This window comes from Manacus candei, unplaced genomic scaffold, assembly GCF_025592945.1.
Source record: "Manacus candei isolate 608988 ecotype Guabito, Panama unplaced genomic scaffold, ASM2559294v1 h1tg000014l, whole genome shotgun sequence".
Classification (NCBI taxonomy): domain Eukaryota; kingdom Metazoa; phylum Chordata; class Aves; order Passeriformes; family Pipridae; genus Manacus; species Manacus candei.
This window is the reverse complement of record NW_026138062.1, coordinates 6,609,614-6,621,667: the sequence shown is the minus strand read 5'-3', so window position 1 is coordinate 6,621,667 and position 12,054 is coordinate 6,609,614. Positions and strand designations below refer to the sequence as shown.

The window sequence follows — 12,054 nt, the reverse complement described above, 5'->3', positions numbered from 1 at the left end:
CTTTATTCTTTGTCCATCACATTTTCCTCAGGGCTGAACACTCAGTGCATGATCCCTGCAGACCAGGCTGCCTCCAATCTTGATGTATCTGTTTAACTTGTGTTGATGACCAACAGATCCAGTAACACATCACCTCTGGTAGGGCTGTCTATCACTTGGCAGCTCTGTACCATATGGAGTATCTTTACGGTTAAGTAGGGGCTTTGAGATGAGTATGAGGAAGAGAAAGGGGAGAGAGGTAAGATCAGATACTTAGATTTATCATCTCTGAAACCATTCAAAGTTGCATAGACATAAAAAGATGCTTCATTCTTCAAGGAGAAGAAAAAAAGTGAGACTGCTGTTAAATTATCATTGACTTTAAAGAAGAGAAAAAAATCTTTAACCTGTGTTTTAATAGGAGGGAAGATTCTACTAGGAATCATGCTAAGCTGAAGTTTACTACAAATACAAATGACAGTGTTTTCCAGAATACAAAGAAATCATCTTGAAAAGCTTGGAAGTGTGTCTTAAAACTGCTTTACTTCTATTCTTAGTCTTGAAATATTCAATTTTTCTCTGTAGACTCTGAAGTGAAAAAGTACAAATTTGTTATCATTACGTCAAATAAAAAATGGTTACTTTGGTACAATGGCTTTCTTCAGCCTCAAGATTTTCTTGGTATTACACATTTACTGACCATCCTATAAAATGTTGCTATTTGTAACCCATAAATACAAAGAAATAGTAGTGGGGTAAATCAGACTTTATGAATAAGGAATGAGAAAGTCTTAATACTTCCACAGATATATAAAATACAGAATTTCAGTAAACATCATGAAGTTTTCCTTTTACTTTACTGATTATCAGTAGAAAGTGCCAATTCTTACTTTTTTTTTTGCCTGACTGTATTTTAAGGTTATATGCAAAAATCCCAGAAGACTTTGACTAAATATCATGGTTTATTGATTACAGAGAACAGTCAATGTCTCCGTTTTTCAGACAAATTCTTTTTTTTATTACTTTACCTGTCTGAGAACAAAGAAGATCATCTTCAGGTCTAAAACCATCTGTTAATCAAGAAACGTGTTAGGGTGCCAACAGATCTGAGACTTTATCACCATACACATTTTCCTAGTCATCGCACATTTAAAAGTATTCTTTTTCATGAGCTGTATAGTGGGGAAACACTAAAAATTATATATTTAGACTATCATACAATAGGTAGTGCACATTTTTAAAAACATTGTTTTCCATACTCACTTCTAGTTGTGAATTTTCCCATAACAGATTATAGCAGAGGAGTGTGTAAAATGACAAGCAGGTTCAGTGCTGCGTTCTCTGGTAATGCACATGTGTTAGTGTTAAAAATTATTAATTGTCAGAGGAGAAGGGTTGGTTCTGTAGCTGTGTTCTAGTTCAAGAAGTAAATTAAGGGTTTGGGATTTTTTTATATAATTTATTTCCAGGTAAGATGAAGAAATCCACTTAGACAAGATCTGTGAAGATACATGGACATGTTCTTATTAATACTGATTTCAGAGCAGTTAAAACCAGTTTTTCTTCTTAGAAAGATATGTGTGCACATATGAAAACAAACCAAAAAAAAAATCTGAATACTCATCTGAATAAAGTGCTTAGGAAAATACTTTTTTCTTTGTTACAGCAAAAGATGTCACAATATAAATCAGTCTTTCCAATAGCTTTCTGCAGTGTTTCTTGAAATGGACTCAAAAGTCCCCCAGAATTAGACCTTGTTGTTCTCAAATCAGATGGTTTGTTAAATTCCAGAAGTTAGAGCCATCACTTATTAGGGTGAGGCAGTCATAAATGGAGGTGTCTGACCATATGAATAGAAAGCAGTTTGGCAGAAAAGGACCTGGGGGTCCAGGTAAACACCAGTTTGAACATGAACCAGCAATATGCCTTTGCTGCAAAGAAGGAAATGGTATTTTCAACTGCATCAGACAAAGTAATGCCAGCAGGTTGAGGGAGGGGATGCTGCCTCTTTATTCATGATTGGTGAGGGTGAGGCCACACCTGGAATATGGTGTCCACTTCTGGGCTCACCAGAAGAAAGACATGGATATACTGAACAGAGTCCAGTCCAGGACCACTAGGGTGATGAAGGAATGTCTCCTATGAGAAAAGAGTAAGACAGCTGGGACTGTTTAACCTGGAGAAGAAAAAGCTCAGGAGAATCTCATGAATGTCTATAAATACCTAAAAGGAGGGTGCAAAGAAGACAGTGTCAGTCTGTTTTCAGTGGTGTCCAGTAACAGGACCAGAAACACAAATGGGCACAATGGGCACCAAGTGAAACACGTGAGGTTCCCTCCAAACATTAGGAAGCACTTCTCTACTGGGAAGGTGACTGAGCACTGGCACAGAATGCTTAAGGATGTTTTGGAGTCTCCCTTCTTAGAAACATTGAAAACCCATCTAGACTCTGGGGAACTTGATGTAAGTGGACTTGCTTGAGCAGGAAGGTTGGACAAGGTGGCCTCCAGAAGTTCCTTCTAGCTTCAACGATTCCATTCCTCTGTGATCTCAAGGAATGACAAACTTTAAGCCAAGTCTAATACACAAAGGCTGTCATTCCTCCTCTGCCTCTCAGGATGTTCCTTCTATTCTGCTCCAAATTGGGTAATTCACACAAAACCTTGTCCTTACATAAAACTGGGATTGCACAGGGGCAATAATACCAGAGCTAAGTTCAGGATTGTGTACACAACCCCTTAAGACAACAGTTCTTTTGCACACCTTAGTTTACCATCTGATATCTGTTAGCTGTACATTGACCAGCATAGCCTGCGTGTAGTCACCCTTGTCTCATTATAAGCACACATATGGGACCTTTTCTGCAACAAGAGTAGAACCTTTGGTTTTCAGTTAAACAAACACATTCAGAAACTGCCCTATGAGAAGCACCTTAATATGACCAAACTGATATCATATCTCACTGAAGGTCATATTGCTTTTGCCTCTTTTCTGATTGTGCCTAACAGTGATGGTGAATCATGGCAGTAGAGAGGCTATAACACAGTTACATCACATTTTATGACTTTAGGGAATGTGTTTAATTGATTTATAAATTGTTCATAAATTAACAGTTTTACTGTACCTACTACCAACACCATTAAGTTGTGTAGACCATCCAAATTCCCTCAGCTGCTTATCTTTCATTTCCTTCAGGATCTTGAGTATCCACTGCATTGTAAGTCTGTATCTCAGCTATATTCAGCAAATTTTTCTTTACTGTCAGTGTGTTTAAATCAGCACAGTCCAATAAACCTTTACAATCATTGAAATTGCCTTCCATCCAAATGAGCACAGATAGTAATCAAGCTGTTTCTGTCTCTTGTTTAATGAAACCTTGTTTGGAATATTGCCCTTTTAAGTGGTAGCACTTCAATTTTGGTAGTCAGTGTATTACTTTTCCTTTGGAACATTCTTTTGATCCCTTAAGAATGTATCTAGCAGTTTCCATCCAGTTGTCATTCAGAGAAGCATTCTGTTTTTTTGGTCTTAAACTCAATGAACCAGATTTTTCACGCTGTAAGATAATAACTCCAGAAACATTTGCTACACACTGACTTTTGCTGAGCACACAGTGATGTAAAAGATGCTTAATGTCATGTTTTATAGCTGGTGCCTTTATGGCCTACACTTTTTATAATATGCATCGTTTACTGTTGAACTTTTCTACTTCAACATCCAGTAAAGAAATTAACTGAAAATATTACAGATATGCTGTAGTTGATGAGAACAATAAAATAGTGAACTGATGTCTGAGCTCTGAAGACATAGTTTTAGTTGTAACTTTTGAAGGTTTTGTTTGCTCGTTTGCTTGTTTTAAATTGAAAAACCACTGGTATACCCGGGCAGAATGAGTCTGTGTCAATCATTAAATAATACATCAAAAATTATAAAAGCACATTTATGCACTAATATACTTCACACAAAAGCTTTGTCTGCATAGGACTGTATATACTATGCAATCAGGATTTTCTATCTTTCATTCTGCCCTGTTCACAGAAGGGAAAAAGGATTTTACAGCACATATCATGACAGAGCTGCTTAAAGGAAATTTTCTAATATTGGTTATAAGATTGAAGTACTTGTATATTATAAGACAGGGAACTGCTATGGCTCAGCTATATTCTTCATTTAATGAAAATTCATACAGTGCTCCCTTGCTTCTCAGTTTTGGGGCAGCTCTCCAGAAAAGGATCTGTAAGTACATCCTTACATATATCTTTCCTTTAAGAGCTCTCTGACAAAAACCTTTGCGTCATCACATAAATGCCCACAGGTGATTGCATGACTGTAATCCCATCTCCTTTCACATTAATACTGGCTCAATTATATTCCTATCTTACATTAACAGACTATATGTGCAAACAAGTTATCTCCTTGCATAGAAGTGATTGTAAATTTTTGTTTAGTGTAATGAGTACTACTTTACTCTCTTTGAACATTATTATTGTTTCTCCCTAATCAGACTTAATTTTGTCTTCTGTGATTATTGAAATTTTAAACACACATAAAAAAAGTTATTTTATTTAGTTGATTTTATGTATGGCATTTGTATTGAAGCATATGAACAAGTAGTGAGTTATTGAACAAACACAGGTACTCCATAAATGTTATTAGTAATAGACTAGTAATCTCCATAGGAATATATAACTGATCCTCTCTACAACTACCTTAAAGTCTTCCATTTTTAATCCAAGAATTTTCTTTGCTGTTTTAGCTACAGTATCATATTATGGTCTATTAACTGACATAATCCAATAGCTCTACTTGGATGAACCACTTTCCTTTTACAACATAGAGCAAGCAAAGTCACAGTGATGTTTCTAGATAATTAGCGTATATGAATAAATGAGTATATAAATACAATGAAATTATTTACTCCAAAACCCATGTTACCACTTTGTGTAAATTACGTACAGCTAACATTCTCTGATCATTACTTAATAACTGTTACTTACTCCTGGTATTTTGAGATACTACTATTCTTAACATTATGGCTCTTAGGTGTTTTCTTATTCACTAATTGCTAAAAGTTTGGTGGAATTTATGCAGACTCATATGGTTGTCTAAAATGGTAACGATGGTGGAAGTAGTGGTCTTTTCCATTAGTGGATAAACACGTTTAGAATACACTTTATTTTACTACAAGGAATCCAAGGCTGACTGGAAAAATTAGCTCCAGTCTCTCTACACACCATGGAGAAGTGGAGGTCTGACCAAGAGTGGTTTCATAACTAGCGCTTATTTAGAAGGTGTCCCGGTTAAATTATGTTCTGTTTTCTATCCCCCTTATCCAACATTGTTTTGGAGAAACTGTTCCTTAAAGAGCAAACCCCTCACCACAGTCAGGTGAAGGAGAGGGGGAGGAGCACACGCCAGTCCTGGCTGCTGGGTAAGAAGTGGAACTCTCTCCTTCTGGGAACAGTTTTTTGCAGCCAACATGGCAGCCTGGAGCGCACATGGCAGCACGGAGAACCGTGTGGCTGGGCTGTCAATCAAAAGACCCACCAGGTAGCCTACCCACACCACAGCCCCTGAAGCCTCTGACTGGCTATGACACCCCTCACTTTGGCTGGGAGGGCACTGCGTGGTCAGTGAACCATGTGTCCCATCTGGGAGGGGCAGCCGAGGTAGCCAAATCATATAAACAGAGGCACAGGGCCTCCATCTTGTTTAGCCTTCTGTCCCAAGACTGGGCAACATGTGACTCTTGGCAGTAACTATTTTTCTCTCTTCTATCTCCTTCTCTCTTTCTTTCTTCCTTTTTTCTTTACTCTTTTAATTTCTTTTCTTCTTTTACTCTTTTTTTCCTCTTGTGAGTGACTAAAAACCGATGAATGGTATTTCAGTAAGTTGTATGAGGTTGTTGTTTGCTGGTGCTCTAGTGTAATGTTTTTCCTTGGTTTTATGTTATTCCTGTAAACCCTTTTGCCAAAACACCTATTTTCTCACTAAATTAAAAGAAATAATCTTGGGAGAAAGTGTGTAGCTTTTTTTCTCTACGTGAATTCAAGGTATCAAAGAACCAAAGTCTTTGCAATAGTTCGCATGGGCAAAATCTCTTGGAGTCTTAAATAAAAGTAAAACACCCGGCCAAGTGTGTGACTTCGGCACCAGGGTTTTGCACATGCACAGACTGTTGGAGTCACCCCTGGGAGTCGCCGCTACATCGGCACCCTGCCCTGCACCCTCACCGGGGACTTCCTGAAAGGGAGCCACCCACGGCCGCCTCTGCCACAGCCAAAGGGAAAACAAAAGTGAACCTGACTCTGGCTGACACACCATTTCACAGGAGCTGAGCAGAGCTGGTTGGCATGGAGCCAAAACCAGCCGAGCTGCACGTGGAGCCCAGACCCCAGCAGAACCACGCGGAACACAGCCCAGCAGAGCTGTAGACAAGCGTTTCTTCAGAAACTTGTTTTCTACAGTAGTTTTTCTTTGTTTTCCCAGGGAAGTGGAGAGGAGAGTTCGTGTCAGTCATCATTTTTGCCTGTGTAAAAAAAGGGAGGGGAGACTAGACTTACTTTTCCCCTCATTCCCTTTCCTTCCCACTACTCAAAGAACAGATTTCAGAATTGTATTTTTCTAAAAATTCTTAATTAGAAGTTTCCCCAAATCTCCCAACTGTTAATACTTCACATCTAGTTATCTCTAATATTCAGTCTTCATAATTCTACTGATTTTTGGAGAACTTTTTAAAAAAAAAATAAAACCAGAAACATCTGTGTTTAAAACCATCATAGCTTCACACAGTAAGAGAAACTGGAGGATATATATTCATACCTAGGCAATTATAAAGTTGATCTGAAAGTTAGTTCAGTTGATTACTTTATTTAAAATTATAAATAATTATGTATCATCTGTAACGACATTACACAAGGCACAAAAATGGGACTTCTAGTATTTATTGCTTAAAATCCACTAAGATAAATTAATTTTTAGCAAATTCCTTAAATGAAGCTTACATGACTTATCTATCTGTCCATCTGTTTATCATCTGCTTCACAGTATTTTTTAAAAATGATTGATCAAATTCTGTAAAATTTGAGAAGAATGGAACACTCAAAGACTATTTGTCTTGTGTTTCATCAACCAGGTGGCTGGAAACGAAAGTGCTACCCATATATTTACAGTCTGAGAAAGGCTTCAGCTCATTAATTTTCTGTTCTGTTTAGCCTATTAAAAGCCAAAAAAATCCCAGTGGATCAACATATACCACTTCTTATGTAACAAGTAATTAATGAGTGAATGAGTGAGGTAACCTGAGAACCGTGTGGAATGTCAGAGGGAAAAAATATAGAGAAGTGTGGGAAATACTGCAAGGGAAAATACATATACAGGACATATATCAGGAGAGCTGAATTTGTTCTGTCATTGAAGCATAGTACAGCAAGCTACAGGAAATCAAACTGCATCTTTTTCACTGCTCAGAAAACAACGCCATCATTCTTGTTAAAAATGTTAGAGAAACTGTTCTTCCTGTTGCTTGTCTGATTTGCCAGTCTACAGTTGACCTCTGCCAAAGTACCAGCATGTACCTTGTTTCATACTGTATTTATATCGATTTTTCACTCACAGCAAGCCCTGCTCATTGCTAAGTTCTCTATAAAGTTTATTCCCTTTCTTAACTCTCTACTCAAACACAACTGAAAGCATACATTCATGCAAAATAAAGAATAACTGACACTACATATAATGGACTCTGGCATCCTAGAAAATAAGAGGTATCTTGATTTTTCCTGTTGTTTTCTTGATTATAAGCTCTTATAGCAAGGACATTTATTTACTGTTTGTTTATATGACACTAAGTTATTGGAGGCACTAGCACATGATATTTTTCAGTGATTGCAACAGTTAGTTCTAACTAAAAGGAAGTGAACATGAAAGCATTGCCATACGTTGCATTCAAAATGCTATTAGATATAACAATATTTTTAAAAATTAATTTTGAGAATATCTGTCCAATGGCACTGTTTCATTACCCATTCATTACATTAGATCCTTTACAAGTTGTATTGTTTAGCCAACAAGAGAATCACTATATAGGATTCTGAACTTCACTATAGCCCCACTGGGACATGTGCATGTTAAAGAAAAGAGTAATATAAAGAAAAGAGTAATTTATTTAATGAGATGGCAGAAAAATAACAAGCTGTAATTGAATCATAAATACCCATGAATATATAGGCTTCACTTCTTCACATGTTATATCACTACTATTTCCCATATTTCAGTGAATGACTTTTTAATCTTTTTGAGTCATCTCACTGTAATGAGTCTATTTCTTTTTCATTATTTCAGAATACCAACAACATTGCTGCAGGACTACAGCAGTGAGTAGGAGGCTGCAATAAATAGGTCAGAGCAATTATCTCACAACTTTCCTCTCAATCTCCTGTGACTTTAGGATGTTAGGTGTAGACATGGTGATGAAAATATCTTTGTCCAGCTCAGCAACATGCTGTGAAAGGTAGTTTGTGGAATAAGATCCTGAAAAAGACAGCAGCATGAGAAAGTGTAAAAATATAACATGAAGGACAGAAAGAAAATGTCTTTGACATTAAAGCGGTATAAAACTGTAAGACCTGATTCTCTTTGCATTCACTACTGTAAATCAGAAAAAATGGTATCAGAGCAATGGAGTTAAAATGAGTTTACTTGAGAAGATACACAAAGTTTTAATTTTCAAATATATCTACCCTTTTGTCTAGGGAAATAAAATATGGCAAAGTTATGTGATGAGGCAAAAGGTGGTTCTGGAAGCATAAGCATCAAAGTTAATTCTTCTTTAAGTTTTGACCTTACTGGTAACGCATTTAATAAGTAATTTTCTTGTGAAACGTGCAGGTATAGCTCAGTGTGTACATTGAAATCAGTTTATCTTTTACTGTTTTCCTTGTGAAAACAGCAAACTGGATATTTTGACATGGACTTAATAGACAACTTAATAGAAAACTTAATAGACAAATGTATCCTAGCTAAAGTAGGATTATATTTTTCTTTTTCATGCCTGTGGTGAGAGGAAACACATTTGACTAACTTGAAATGAAAGTCAGTGATTTTTTAATGCACAGAAATACAATAAGCAATGAACAATTCAATCAACAACTGAAACTGATTGATCCACCTACTTCCAGCACCACTGATATATGAAACCTACTAAAAATCCTGAAACCTCCGATCTTACATTTATGACACCTAAAACAGAAATCTATTCAGAAACAGCTGCATCTCTTTCACTGATCATGAAACAACTTCTGCCTTGCTATATGTGCAATTAAATGTGTTTAGGTGTTTTGTTGGTTTTTTTGTTTGGGTGCTTGAGTTGTTTATTTTTTTTATTTTCTGCTTTGGTTAGCAATACTGGTGAAGGGATAAATATCTGTCACAAAACTGAAGGATTTTGTTAGGCAACTCTCTGCAATTTTGTCCTAGGTATAGGGACGGGAGGTGGTGAGTATGATGACGGGAGGTATGATAAATTACATATTCTATCCCATTTCATCATTTTGTGATGGACTGTTCCTTTAAGCGTTGGACTGTTTTTCCTTGCCTGAGTTGCAGAAGGGAATGGATGGGGGCCCCTTTTAAAGCTACAGGGTGGAAGCAGAAGCATCACCATTGTCATTTTCCCTGATAGAGAGAGAGAACCACTTTGCTTCAGGCCGGGGTGGCTCCACGGGTCCCTGCCAAAGGGAACCCGCTCCAAATCCAAAAAAACCCACACCACTGCTTTCAGAAGCTGGGCTGCAGGTCACAGCTGCCCCATCCCAGGTTGGGACCCCTCCTCAAACCTTCCCACCAGCTGAAGGAGAAGGGGCCGCCTCGCAGCTGCAAATCCGGAGAGAGAAACCCTTCTACCACTGGGAAAATTCTGCAGTTTCTGCAGTTGTTACTTCAGCTATTACTGTAGCCACTGCAGCCCCCTGGCCACTGGAGAAAGAAAGAAAAGGAAACTACACACTATGACCACCCGTACCTCACGGCCACTTGTAATCACCACGCGTGGGGAAATAAAGACTCCTGGCACCCACACCAGTGTCACAACCTCTTTTTTTGATGAAATAAACTTCCAGGTTTTTCATTTGTTTTGCTGGGGAGGGTTTTTAAATCTCAGAACTTCATTTGCTACATTATGTTTCTTTGTTCTGTCAGCATTGTGCTCGGGGTGTGTGTGGGGGGACCAGGTAACACTTTTTTTACCTTTGCTTGTTTAAACAGTTTTCCTCTGTATCTTTGCAGTTACTGCTATTTCCTTCAGTAAATTGTTATTTTTACTTATATTTCTCTGTATTGTCCATATTCATTATTGGATGGGGTGGGGGAAGGAAGAAAAACGAAAGGGGAGTGACTTATTTGGAGTTCTCTTTCTCCAGTTGGTTTGTCCAAAACCAGCACAGATTAGCAGCTGATAATTTCACCTATTTCTAAAAATATTCATAAAAGAGAACTGGTTAAAATGTAAACCCCAAAACGAAATCAAAGGGAAAGAAAGAGGGTAAAGCATATTTTAAATTATTAAGAAACATAAGTCACAGATTCCCCAAGGTTTTATATTTGTATTTGACATGCTTATTATGAAAAATTGTATTAACTTAATCCAAGTCCCTTCAATAAATTAAAATAAAAAAAGAAATAAATAGTGCAATAAACTTTCTGAGAAAAGCCTCCTGGCCTAATTGGAAAAATCTAAGAATATACCTAAAACCTGCTTATCTCAGTATGAATTGCCTGATGTCTCAATATGAAACAGCATAAATTCTAAAACTTTGGTCTTTTGCAATTTTCTTCCCCTTTTTTAAACTATTTTTTACCAGTTTTTAATGCTGGCAAAAGTAATCATTGGCACACAATCTTGTTGAGTGCTATAGTTGTAACAAATAAATTGGTGTAACTCTCCCATTAATGCTGTTGTAATTTGCAAATTGAGTTTTAACAAGATATAATTTTTATTTCTAAAGTGTTTTTTGTTAAAAAATAATTCAGTAAACTCAATAATTCAGTAAATAATTCAGTAGCTCAAAGCTGTGACAGCCACATAAAAAAAATGTTGCATGGTGTCTTTGAGAAGGCCTGAGGAATCTGGGGCATGCAGTCTAAGTCTGCTATCTGCTACTTCCATGGTAAAGTGCTTACTAAAAATTTGAGACTGACTTCTTTAAAAAAAACCCTCAGCAAAACATAGATGAACAAGACAGGACGTACAGATTTAAATCCAGTTGTACAGGCAGTGTGAAGAACCTAGATCCAAAATTAATGGTATGGTGAGATGAAAGAAGTCTAATACCACACCTAATAGTGCCTGTCCATATATATACATGTTCTTAAACAGTGGATGTCAGTGTGCAAAGCATAGTTTTTAGACAATAATATCCTTCTGGAAAATACAACCAAAAATAAATATCTTTAGCTCATTATTCTAGTTTATTTGTTTGTTTGTTTATCTCTTACTCATAAGCTGAAATATCTGTCTGTTTATTAAAAGAAGATTCACGTTAGAAGTACAGAAGTAGAGCAGCAATAGGTTATGAACATCTATGCAGCACTATATATGTACCAGTTATTCCCATCTGATGTAAGATAGGAAAATATTTAAAGGGCTACAAATATAAAGGTCAATTCCATAATTTTAAACACTGCATTTGATGCTGACTAATACTCTATGAAGGATCTATAAACTGGGTTTTCAGGCATTTTGCCCCTGTGGGCTAACTAAGATCAAAAGTGCCTTTGAAATCCTGCATTCAGAGACAAGGCATAAATGTGTTAGATGATCTAGGGCACAATAAGCAGCATATAGAGGAAAAAGATTAACATATTCTCCCCAGATGGTGCATCAGACCAAGTGATACACTGTTGAAATGCTGATGTAACCTTGGACCAAAATGATAGTAACTTCTGTAGGACTTTCAATAGTGCAAGATGAACATGCTTATGAATGTTATGTATGGTACATTGCAGATGACCAATCACACAGCCAAGAGAGGATAGAGTCCCATCTTAGAAGTGTAAACATTCTTATGCTACACAATGCTA

At 36.9% G+C, this 12,054-nt stretch overlaps 1 long non-coding RNA gene across 1 annotated transcript; it reads left to right on the top strand.

Moving 5' to 3' along the window:
- The first annotated feature begins 2,575 nt into the window (after positions 1–2,575).
- Positions 2,576–10,259, top strand: LOC127467608 (uncharacterized). Its single transcript, XR_007903214.1, has 3 exons — positions 2,576–2,625; positions 8,320–8,376; positions 9,659–10,259. It is a non-coding gene; the product is annotated as an uncharacterized LOC127467608 (long non-coding RNA).
- The last annotated feature ends 1,795 nt before the right edge of the window (positions 10,260–12,054 follow it).